The 12241-nt window shown below is 45.6% G+C and overlaps 1 protein-coding gene across 1 annotated transcript in view; it reads right to left on the bottom strand.

Annotated features, from left to right (window-relative positions):
* The window catches only part of Dnaaf5 (dynein axonemal assembly factor 5), an 81519-nt gene that overhangs the window by 18320 nt on the left and 50958 nt on the right, over nucleotides 1-12241 (bottom strand). Inside the window, exon 14 of the transcript XR_015445280.1 lies at nucleotides 2280-2409. The gene's annotated coding sequence lies outside the window, so the exon portion shown is untranslated. The remainder of the gene's footprint in view (nucleotides 1-2279; nucleotides 2410-12241) is intronic.

Below are 12241 nucleotides of genomic sequence, written 5' to 3'. Positions count from 1 at the left end.
GTTTTGGCTTTGGGGAACACATTGTTGTGCCATATTGCGGGCAGTTTGATCTGCTCTGTTGTTTCCCTGAGCTATAGGAGAGGAAGATGATTGATGTCCTTTACAATGAATGACCCCCACTTGTGTTGGGAGGGTGGCCGCTTGGAGAAGGGCATGTATTAGACATCCATTAATAATGGGTGTCCCTTTTGTGGTCATAAAGCCTCTTTCTCTCCAAGTGGAGTTATGAGAGTGTAGGATGTGGTATGCATATTTGGAGTCAGTATAAATATTGCCTCGCCTGTTGTGAGCTAGAGTAAGAGCTCGGATGAGTGCAATTAATTCTGCTTGTTGAGAGGTAGTGTTGTGTGGGAGTGTGTTAGCCTCAATGGTCTGTGTGAAAGAAACTATTGCATATCCTGCCCCCTTCTGGCCAGGCACATGGGTGGAAATTGAGCTGCCATCAATAAACCATGTGAATTCTGGGTCTGAGATAGCCTCTGAGGAGACATTAGGGAGGGAGGGAAGGAGGTTTTCAATTGTTTCTGTGCACGAGTGGGAGAGTGTCTGAACAGGCTCAGGAAGAAGAGTGGCTGGGTTAAGGGAGGGGCAGGACTGAAGAGAGAAAGACGGGTTTTCTATAAAAGTGGTATGGAAGAGCTGTAGCCTAGAGGGGGACAGGTGTGAGAGGCTATAATGAGTGAGTAAGTCCTGTAGGAGGTGGGGTGACTTCACTGTCGTTGGTTGGCCAAAGGTAAGTTTGGAACTTTCTTGGGCTAAGAGGGAAGCGGCTGCCAGAGCACGTAAACATGTAGGCCAGCCTCGGACTGTGTAATCAAGCTGTTTAGACAGGTAGGCAACTGGAACAAAGTGTGATCCTATGTTTTGTCCCAGAACTCCCAAAGCCAATCCTGTTCGTTCAGTGACATACAGAATGAATGGCTTTTGAAGATCTGGGAGAGCCAGTGCTGGGGCAGAGAGGATAGCAGCCTGAAGCCTGAGAAATGGTCCCTTGATAGAAGTATTATTTATAGGTTCATTTGGGTCTCCCTTGGAAGCATCATACAGGGGTTTAGCAAGTAGACTGAAGTTTGCTATCCATAAGCGGAGAAAGCCTGCGAGCCCCAGGAAAGACAGGATCTCAGCCTTGGAGGAGGGGATGGGGAGGTCCCGAATAAGTTGTTTATGGTCCAAGGTGATCTCTCATTGCTGATATGAGATCTTAACCCCAAGGTATTGTACTGTGAGTTGGGAGAGTTGGGCCTTGTCCCTAGAGACTCGGTACCCCTTTTTATATAAGAAATTAAGTAATGAGGCCGTGTGTTGTTGAGAGAGTGTGAAGGTGGGGCTGCACAAAAGTAAGTCATCTACATATTGGAGCAGCTTAGAGGGAGACAGGTTTAACTTTAAGAGGTCAGTAGCCAAGGCCTGTCCAAAGAGGTGTGGACTATCCCGGAAACCCTGTGGAAGAACTGTCCAAGTAAGTTGTTGAGAGTGTCCTGTATCAGGGTCAGTCCATGTGAAAGCAAAAAGATTTTGTGAGTTGGGGTGTAGGGGGATGGTGAAAAAGGCATCTTTGAGGTCTAGAACCGTGAAATAACGTGAAGAGGAGGGGATATGGGACAGTAATGTGTAGGGGTTGGGAACAACAGGGTGTAAAGGAAGTACGGCAGAATTGATGGCTCTTAAGTCTTGTACTAATCTGTAGGAACCATTTGTTTTTAAAACTGGAAGGATAGGAGTGTTGTAGGGGGAGTGAGTTGGTCTGAGAAGTCCCTTGTTGAGTAGACTGGTAATTACAAACTTTAATCCTTTTAAATGTTTTAATGCTAAAGGGTATTGGGGAACATTTGGAAATTGAGTGATATCTTTGAGAGAGATCTGAATGGGAGGGTGATGTTTAGCCACAGAAGGGGTAGAGGTGTCCCAGACTGAGGGGTCAATATAAAGCTCCCTAGGAGAAGGTGAAGTTAGATTGGGAGTTGAATCTGTCAGGGGGGCAGCCAGGAGCAGCAGAATACTGGTAGGGTCTAAATTGGCTGAGTGAAGGGTGAGTGAAGCCCTAAATTTAGTTAAAATATCTCTCCCCAAGATGGGGGTAGGGCAGCTAGGAATAACCAAGAAACTATGTGAAAATGTACTGCCCAGCAGAGAACAAGCTAGGGGTGCTGTACTTAGTGGGCTTGAGTGTATTCCCTGAACTCCCACAATAGTTACCGTGGAGGGATGTGTAGGACCTGAGTACTGTGGTAAGGCTGAATAGGTAGCCCCCGTATCAAGTAAAAGTGAAATAGGCCTACCTGAGACGCTGACAGTTACCCTGGGCTCATTGAGAGTGATGGCCATGGGGGCTGTAGATGACCCTGGGCACCGTCAATCCTCCGTCGCCAGGCCGATGAGCTCTGACAGAGACGTCTCCACACCTGCTGACTGGGTTTGAGGAGGGGATGGCCTCTTACCTCTTTGGCAAAGGGGACAGTCAACCCTCCAGTGACCCGTCTGCTTGCAGTCAGGACAAGGGCCAGGCGGTGGCTTGGGATTGGGACATTCTCTAGCCCAGTGTCCAGTCTGATTACACTTAAAACAGGCCCCAGGAGGCCCATCACGAGTAAATGTCCTTTTGCAGGACGGTGGTTTACCCTGTAGGGCTGCTGCCAGCATCTGGTAATTGGCCACTTTTTGTTGTTTTGCTTGTTCCTCACGGTGATTGAACACCTTAAAAGCAACATTGAGGAGCTCAGTTTGTGTGGCCTGGGGGCCCTCCTCAACCCCTTTTAGTTTTCTCCTGATGTCAGGGGCAGACTGTGAAATAAAATGGGTGTTAATAACAATCGTGCCTGCCTGAGAGGTGGGATCAATTTTGGTATATTTTTGAAGAGCATCAGCCAACCTAGAAAGAAACTGTGCTGGATTTTCTTGGGGTCCCTGAGTTATTTCCCTAATTTTATCAAAATTAACTGTCTTTTGTGAAATTCTCTTTAAGCCTTCTCCGAGACAAACAATCATGAAGTCTCGGAGATCTCTGCCTGGGTCTCCATCCTGGTAAGTCCAATCAGGTTGAGTATCTGGCACTGCCTGGGTACCCACTAGTTTAGTTGGATCTGTGGCATGAAAATCATCCGCTGCTGCCTGGGCTGCCCTCCAGACCCTCTGGCGTTCCTCTGGGGAGAGAGTAGTTGAAAGAATTGTATAAATATCTCGCCAGGTCATATCATAAGACTGAGTAAGGTAGCGAAATTCTTTGATATAAACATCGGGATCAGAGAAAAAGGAGCCTAGGCGTTTTTCAATTTGAGAAAGGTCAGAGAAAGAGAAGGGAACATGTACTCTAACAATGCCCTCAGTCCCGGCTACCTCTCGGAGGGGCATCTGTGTGGCCAGGGCTAAAGGTGGAAGGGTGGGATAGCGAGAACGGGTGTGGGGTGGGGAGATGTGAGGTGTAGGGGATGGGGTAGGAGGAGGTAAAGGAGGGTCACAAGATGGCGGAGGAGGGTCACAAGATGGCGGGGGAGAAGAAGGAGACAAAGGAGAGGTACAAGATGGCCGAGGAGGAGGGTCACAAGATGGCGGAGGAGAAGGGCCATGTGGTGAGGTGGAAGGAGACAAAGAAGAGGTACAAGATGGCGGAGGAGAAGAAGCACGGGATGAGGCATAAGAAGAATTTGGGGGTTTATAAGGTGGGGGAAGTGTTAGTGGTGAGTGATCAGCTGGATCAAATGAGTCAGAATCAGAAAGAGTGGAATCGGGAAGGATGGACTGTGAGGCTTGGGCTAGGAGTACTTGAGAAGGAGAACAGGATTGACAGAGGGAGGGCCGAGAGCGTAGGTAGAAAAAGGCTTGTATGTAGGGGATTTCTGACCATTTGCCATTGCGCTGACAGAAGTTGTGTAAATTGTGTAGTATATTAAAATCAAAAGTGCCATTTTCAGGCCATTGAAACCCATTATCTAACTTATACTGAGGCCAAATCTGATTACAATAGAAAACAAGTCTTTTTGGCTTAAAGTCTGGTCCCAACAATCCGAGGAGTTTAAGTTGTGCCAGGAGGCAGCCCAGAGGCGTTGAGGGAAGGGGTTTGGATTGTTGGGCTCCCATGTTAGGGTGGGTGAGGAGGAGACAGCCCCCTGGGAGAGGGACAAAGGGGAGAAGCGTCCTTGTCTCCTTTGACAATCTCCAAGTTAGTCTCCCAGAGGGAGAGAACGAGAGGAGCCGGGCCGATGGGACGTCTCTCAGGGGCACGGTCCTGGGCCCAGGGCCCGTGGGGGTTTCTCTGACCAAGCGCTTGGATTTCTGAGAAGTCCCCAAAGGGAGAGAAAATGAGACAGAGAACCCAACGAGAGGGAGGCTGAACTGCCTACTCACCCAGAGATTGGTGACCGGTGTGGATGTGTAGTGTCAGCAATGGCAAAGGTAGAAAGCCCTGGCAGGTCCTGGCAACGGCAGATAGGGTTGGTCCAATGGAGATGGCCAAAAAGGCCAATCAACCCCATCCTGCGGGGGATCGTCCGTTAATGGACCATCTACCATCCGAGTCACGGCACCAGAAATGTCAGGTAAAAGTGCCGAAGACCAAGACCAGACCAGGCCACAACAAGCCTTTATTAGGGGAATAGATCTGCCGGGCTGTCTCTGAACAAAGGAGAGACAAAAGCAATATGGCTGGGGCAGGGAGAGTCTTTTATAGAGACTGGGGTGGGGCTTGTAGGGGCTGAGGTGGGGTTGAGTGAGGTAGTGATCAGGGAGTGGAGGAGCCGGTGACGTCACTAGGTGGTAGGGGGTGAGCGAGTATTAGGTTACTCTCTAGGTGGGACCAGGGGCATGCTGGGAGGAAGGGTTTATTCTTTGGTGGGAGCAACCATCTTGGCATGACATCACCCAGGGGAGGGGCAAGGCACCATAGGAAGAGGGCAGCTACTATACATAATAGCTGCTGAGGTAGTGGAAGACCTATCAGTGCCCCTCTGCCATGCCACCCTGCCTTGGAGCCAGCCTACTATAGACTGAAACCTCTACAAACTGTAAGCAGAAATAAATCTTTCCTCCTTGAACTTTGGATGACAGATATTTTGTCTCAGAAATGAGAAAAGTAACTAAGACAGAATTTGGTACTGAGAGTGGGATTATTGCTGTGACTGTATCTGGCCATGTGGTTTAGGAGTCTTTGGAACTGGCTAGCAGGGAGAGTTTGGAAAGTTTTGGTGATGCCAGCTGAAGAAGAAGCCCTTGAATCTTTTGTCCTATTTTCTTTTTTTTTGGTACCAGGGATTGAACTCGGGACCTTGAGTTTTTGAGGCAGGTGGCGGAACCACTGAGCTAAATCCCCACCCTCAACCCTTGAATCTTTATGCTGTACTTGATGGAAGATTCTGGTCAGAGGTCAGAAGATCAGATTGCTGATAGAGGGGCTGGGGATTTAGCTCAGTGGCACCGGGCCTGCCTCACAAACAAAAGGTCCTGGGTTCAATCCCCAGTAAAAAACCCCACAAAAAACCAAAAAAAGAATGCAGATAGAAATGCTGCAAGACTAGGCTCAGGAGGTTTCTGTTGGGAAGAATGGTGTTGGCTATTGGACTCCAGACCATGTGTGCTATGCTTTGGCAGAAAATTTGTGTGCATTTTGCTCCTGTCCAGAGACTTTGCCTGAGACTAAGTGTGGCAGACTAATTAATCTTCCAGAAGAAATTTAAGGCAATCTAATGTTGAGGCTGTGGCCTGGCTATGGGGACTTTTAGCCAGATCTATACTGAGAATCAAAAGCAAAGAGCCCAGCAGAATGATTAAACATTGTGAGTTTGGCCAGAAAGGAAGCTCTGGTAAAGTTGTGGACAGCAAAGATGGAGAACTTGGTTGCTGAGAAGAAACAGGACAATAGAAAAGATGGCTGGAGGACATCACGGGGACCAGCAGGACTCCAATCTTGCATCCTTAAAGTTGTAAAGGTGAAGACAGCTTTGAGAAGAAAGCCCCACACCACCATGTTCCAGAAAGGCTGAGGCCTAGGGAAGTTCTTCCTCAGGATTTTGTTCCTAGTGCTCAGCAATTCAGGCACTTGACCCCTACAACCAAGAAAGAAGTAAGCCTGGCTACTGCTCCAGCTGGCAGCGGACTTTGGCCTCATCCTTATGGCATTGGTTTTAGGCACATGCAGAATCCAAGAGATGTGGGGTCAGGAAAGCTTCCACTCACATTTCAGAAGAAGGCCTGAGAGGCCAGGTAGTGTGCCCCCAAGAGGACAGTGTGTGAAGCTGTGAGTGTGAAGCCCAAGGTACAGTGGAAACCCCAGAAGGCTGGAGAAGCCAGGAGTGTGGATCATCTGAGGAAAGCTGCAAAGAGTGAGCAGACCCAGCCCAAGAGAGAGAAGCTGTGAGAGCTACAACCATACCCAGTGCCATAGGGGCAGAGCCACCCAAGCCCTTTGGCGTTCACATTTTGCCATAGACTGCCTTGGATTCCTACACATAGAACTACATGACTTAATGTTTGCCCTGCTGTATTTTGGACTTGCTTTGGTCCCATTCCTTTCTATCTCCCTATTTGTACCTTTTGGATGGAAATATCTACTTGTGCCATTGTATGTTGGAAGTGTTTAACTTTCTTTTCATTTTTACAGGGGGTTGCAGCTAAGACTTTGCCTTAAATCTCAGAGACTTTAGACCTGAACTTTTCAACAATGCTTTGGCAACTCTTAGAGAGCTTGTTTGGAGATTCTAGCGGGGGAGCGCAGCTACTCATATAACCTTGATGGAGGAAACGGTCCTCCTCTATCGGGGGTGGTCGTCCTCTTCAATAGAGTGCACAACTTCAGGAGGGTCGCACATGGAGCGGTGAGGGAGGAAGGAGACCCCCGCCTAGCCAGCCAGATCAGCCGAATCAACCCTGGCGATCAATGAGGTGACAGATGTTTGCAGCCAGATTGCCCTCACATCCATGGCAACTCTTAAGAGATGGACTAAATGCCTTTCACATAAAAGGATGTATATGAGTCTTTAGAGGGGCAGGGGCAGAATTTTTTTTGGTATAGGGATCGAACTCGGGACCCTGCACTTGCAAGGCAGGCAGCAGCACCACTGAGCTAAATCCCCAGCCTGGGGCCACAATGTTATGGGTAGTATCTACATGTTTCCCCAAAGCCTCATGTGGTCATAGATGGGGCTTCTCCGAGGTGACTGGATTTAGGGTACGTGATGCTGGGATTAAGGATGTGATTAAGGATACCCCATTCTGGGTGTGAGCACTACCAATCCAAAGGGCGGGTAGCCTGGATGGATTACAAGGGACAGAAAGAAGGTTCTGCTGCCTGCTTCTGCTTCTTGCTGCTTACTTGCTTGTCGCTTTGCTGTCTCCTGCTTGCTTGCCATGGACTATTTGATGCTTCCTTTGGAGCTAGCCAACTATGGACTGAAACCTCTACAGTGAGCTGAAATAAACATTTTTTTCTTTAACTTCAGGTGTTGGGTATTTTGTCTCAGCAACGAGAAAAGTAATTAAACAGTGCCCTTGCCACAAGGGCAGATGGGAATGGATTCTTCAGGTGGACGATGGACTTAGTCATCTCAGCTCCTGCAGACTTGGGTGGTGGCTGGCAGGTCTGGAACAGTCTCTGTATCTTGGCACACACCCCTTAGCATCCAGGGCAGCTCTCAGAGCCAAGTGGTAGCAGCCTCGGGGAGACTGCTGCATGGCTGGGCCAGTGGCTTGCAGGCCCAGAGCTGCTCCGCTTTGTTTCTATTGTGCCTTTGGGGCGCACCTGTGGAACCTGGGAGAAAGCAGGCCGGAAGGAGCTGGAGCTAATCTTTTTTTTTTTTTTTTTTTAGTTCTTTTATTGGTACATTTTAGGTATACATTTCATTTACATTTATCATTGGGTGCTTGTACCTGTACATGCTGTATCTTGGTTCTTATTTTTTTCCCCATTACCTGTGCACCCTTCACCCCCTCCGCCCTTCCCTATTTACACAGATTTCATTTTCATTTTTTTTTCTTTTCTCATAGTTTTTCCTTTCCCTCTTTGCCTTTCCCCTTCCCCTCCCTTCATTCCTTTGTCTTTGGACCTTTTTTCCTATCTCAAATTATCAATTATTCATTTTAATCATTTTAACCCTTGTTTACACTATCAGTTTCTCACACTAGTGAAACTATTCGGTATTTACACATGTGTGTCCTATTTATTTCACTTAAGAGTATGGCCTCGATATGCATCCATTTAGCTATAAATGACTCAAGTTTTTCGTTCTTTATGGCTGAGTAGTACTCCATTTTATGAAAAAACCACATTTTCTTTATCCAGTTTCTAGTTGATGGGCACTTGGGCTGCTTCCAAGCTTTAGCTATTATAAACTGTGCTGCTATAAACATGGGTGCACATATATTGCTGTGGTATGATTCTTTTAATTCTTTGGGGAAGCTCCCCAGCAGGGGAATAGCTGGGTCAAATGGGACCTGTAGTCCTAGTTTTTTGAGGTATCTCCATACTGATTTCCACAGTGGTTGCCCCAGTCTGCACTCCCACCAACAATGGAGAAGGGTTCTTTTCTCCCCACACCCCCGCCAGCATTTGTTATTGGTTGATTTCTTGACAGCAGCCATTCTTTCTGGGGTGAGGTGGAATCTCAGTGTTGTTTTCATCTACATCTCTCGAATGACGACTGATGTTGAACATTTTTTCATGTATTTGTTTGCTGCTTTTACTTCTTTGTCTGAGAAATGTCTGTTCATTTCAGATGCCCATTTTTGAATTGGGTCTTTGAATTTGGGGGGTCTAATTTTTTTCAGTTCTTTATATATTCTAGGTAGTAGCCCTTTGTCTCAGTTACGGCTGCTAAAACTTTTTTCCCCACATTGTAGGTTGTCTGTTAGCTCTGTTGGTGGTTTCTCTTGCTGTGCAGACGCTTTTTAATAAGATGAGATCCCAGTTGTTGATTCTTTCTGCTAGTTCCCGTGCCGCTGAGGTTTTATTCATGAAGTCTTTTCCTATGCCAATGTCTTCAAGAGTTCTACCTAACTTATCTTCCAGCAAGTTTAGTGTTTCTGTCTTAATATTTAGATCTTTAATCCACTTTGATCTTAGTTTAGTGCATGGTGATAGGTATGGGTCTAGTTTTAATCTTTGGCAGGTTGAAATCCAGTTTTTCCAACACCATTTATTAAACAGGCTGTCTTTCCTCCAATGATGGTGGTTGGCTAAATCTTTTTTTTTTTTTTTTTTGGTGCCAGGGATCGAACTCCAGTCCTTGCACTTTCGAGGCAAGCAGCAGAACTACTGAGCTAAATCCCAGGTCCTGAGCTGGAGCTAATCTTAACCCTAACCCTGGCATGTGCTTGTCTCAAGAGACCAAGTATATACTCCAGAAGAGCAGTTGCTAAACTTGGTTTTGTCATTAAATATCATCAAAGGTTTTCAGTTGTAGATGAGAGTGTCAGTTTCTGAAACAGATTAATTTCGCTAGAGAAAGAGGTACTGGGTGAAGCACCTTGAGGTGCTAAAAATGTCACCTGGCTGCAGAGACCAAGACTGCTTCCTCAGGGCAACTCAGGTCTTCCTAGGAGGATAATGCCAGTGGGCTGATTACTCAGCCACAGCCTTGACCAGCTACAGCTGCGTAAGCAGCAAGATTGATGGTGTGTACTTAACATGGACATCAAAATACCTCTAGCATGGGCATTGAGCAGCAGGATAAAAACTTCAGTGGGGACTTGTCCAAAATGTCAGTGTTCTACACCAAACCCAATTCTACACTAGTTTAAAGGGCCATTCACTGTCCTACACCAACCTTACATTTGCTATTGTTCCTCCTCTCTTCTCTGTTTTAATCAAAAGTGTTAACTCACTTTTTTTTTTTTTTTTTGGTGCCAGGGATTGAACTCCGGACCTTATGATTGTGAGGCAGGCAGTGGCACCACTGAGATAAATACCCGGCTCAATTCACTTTTTAAAGAACTATATAATTTGCCTAGCATGTGCAAGGCCCTGGGTTTGATCCCTGGGAAAAATAAAATGAAGACTAACTGTCAACTCGCTTTTTAAAGAGAAGGAACAGCCAGGTGTGGTGGCTGAGCAGGTGGATCGCCATGCATTTGAGGCCAGCCTGGGTTATGTTGTGAATTCAAGGCCAGCCTGAATTACGTAGTGAGACCCTGTCTCAAAAAATCAAACCAAACCAAAACAAGAAAAGGAAGAAATATAGGGCCTTAGAGAAAACTAATATAAGGTGTTAGAGTAATATGAGGTGATAAAAGTGCCAGCAATTAGGCCAGGAAAATAACATCTAGACTTCTAAATAGATTCTTCTGTCTACAGTTACCATTTGTTGTATTTGTTGTCAGCCAGGACCCATTAAGCACGGCTCTCTTCAAATTACTTTCCAAGGCATTAAGAAAACCCTTGAGGGCTGGGGGACAGGGAGCTCAGTAGTGTGGCACTTGCCTGGCATGCAAAATGCCCTGGGTTCAATCCCTAGCATTGCAAAAGAAGAAGAGGAAAACAAAACAAAACACCCTTGAATAGACACCAAAGCACAAATAAGCAAATGCTTTTGCCCCTGTGGCTAGAAGCAAGCCTTAGATGTCAGGAAGAAAGATCTAGCTTTAGAAGGCAAGCCTTCCAGTGAAGAAGACACCACATATAACAACAACAACAACAACAACAACAACAACGAGGGCACCACGCTCAGGGCACCCAGCCATAGCCTTTGCTTTCCAAGCTCCTATCATGCTTACAGTCATCAGTGATTCTGTGATTGTAAAGTTACTGCAGACAGCTTTGCCTGTTCTGTGATCCCACACAGAAAAAATTATACGATATGTTCTCTTACATCAGGCTTTTCCAGTTCAGCCCAACCCACGTCACAGTGTGTGTCAGTCATTTTTTCCCTTTGACTGCAGTGTGGTGTTCTGTTGTATGGCTATATTACGGTTTATCTTTTCACTACAGTCAATCGATGTTTGGCTTATTTCCAGTTTGGGATTTGAATAAAGCCATTATGAATGCTTGGGTACAAGTCTTTTCATTTTCATTTCCCAACAAGACAACTTTTTGATGAACCTTCTGACATCCTGAATATTATTCTGGACCCAGGGTTCTTTCTGCCAAAGAAATGGGTGTGTAGAGAGTGAAGAACATCACCTAGGGTTAGTCAGGTTTCCAATTACAAATTAGTTTGAGCTGAAGTGAACTGTGACTTAGGCAATACATGCAGGCAGTAAATTCGAAGGATCAAAAGGCACAGAAGGAAACCTATCAGTCACACGGGAATCTCTCCAGAAGTGTTAGTAGTTTCATTTGTAAACTTCCAGAAATATTTTGTGCATATAAACAAATAAGTAGCTCCCTTTCCCTCCTTTTACATACAGGACATCCTGTGCATAATGCTGTGCTCCTTGGTTTTTATAGTTAATAATACACTTTGGAGATCATTCCATCTTGACATTCAATGGACTGTCTGAGGCTATTAAAAGGTAGGAGTTTTCCCAGCACTCGGGAGGCTGAGGCAGGAGGATTGCCATGAGTTCAAGGCCAACCTGGGCTACATAGTGAACTCAAGGACAACCTGAACTACAAAGTGAGACCCTGTCTCAAAAAACAAAACAAAACAAAAACAAAAAACAAAGCAAAACAAAACAAAAAAGGTAGGAATTTTATCTTTAGCCAACTCATATCTTGGTGGGATTTCACATCTTAATTTAGTTCAAAGAAAGGAATTTCTTTTCTTCTTTTTTTTTCTTTTGAGATTGTCTTGGCATGTAGTTCAGGGTGGCCTTGAACTCAGGACAATCCTTCTGCCTCAGCCTTCTGAGTGCTGGGATTATAGGTGTGCACCATCATGCCCAGCTCAGAAAGTTATTTCAAAAGGAAGTAAAGCTTGCCTTTGAATAGAGATGTAGGTAGAGGCAAACAAATGAGTTATATTTTAATGACAGTAATTTTTTGAACTTTTGAAAATTCAGGAACTGAAATCTCTGTGACCTTGAGTTGGGCAAAGATTTATTAACATACAACACTAAAAGCACAATGCATAGAAGAACAAACTGATAAATTTGAGTTAATTCAAAATTCAAACCTTCTGTTCTTCAAAAGACACTTAAAGAAGAAAAAAAGACAAAGTGACAGACCTAGGGAAAAATATTTGCAAATCATATAGAACAAAGGACTTTATATCAATCAGTTTTTCTGTACTAGGACATAATACCTGACACCTACAACTTAAATCAGGAGAGGCTTATTAGGCTCATGATTTCAGAGGATTCAGTCCATGGCTGGCTAGTT

This window comes from Heterocephalus glaber, unplaced genomic scaffold, assembly GCF_053883595.1.
Source record: "Heterocephalus glaber isolate CG9 unplaced genomic scaffold, H.glaber_assembly_v1.0 deba00001610, whole genome shotgun sequence".
NCBI lineage: Eukaryota > Metazoa > Chordata > Mammalia > Rodentia > Bathyergidae > Heterocephalus > Heterocephalus glaber.
Note: the sequence above shows the minus strand (reverse complement) of the source record. Positions and strands in the feature narration are given on the sequence as shown.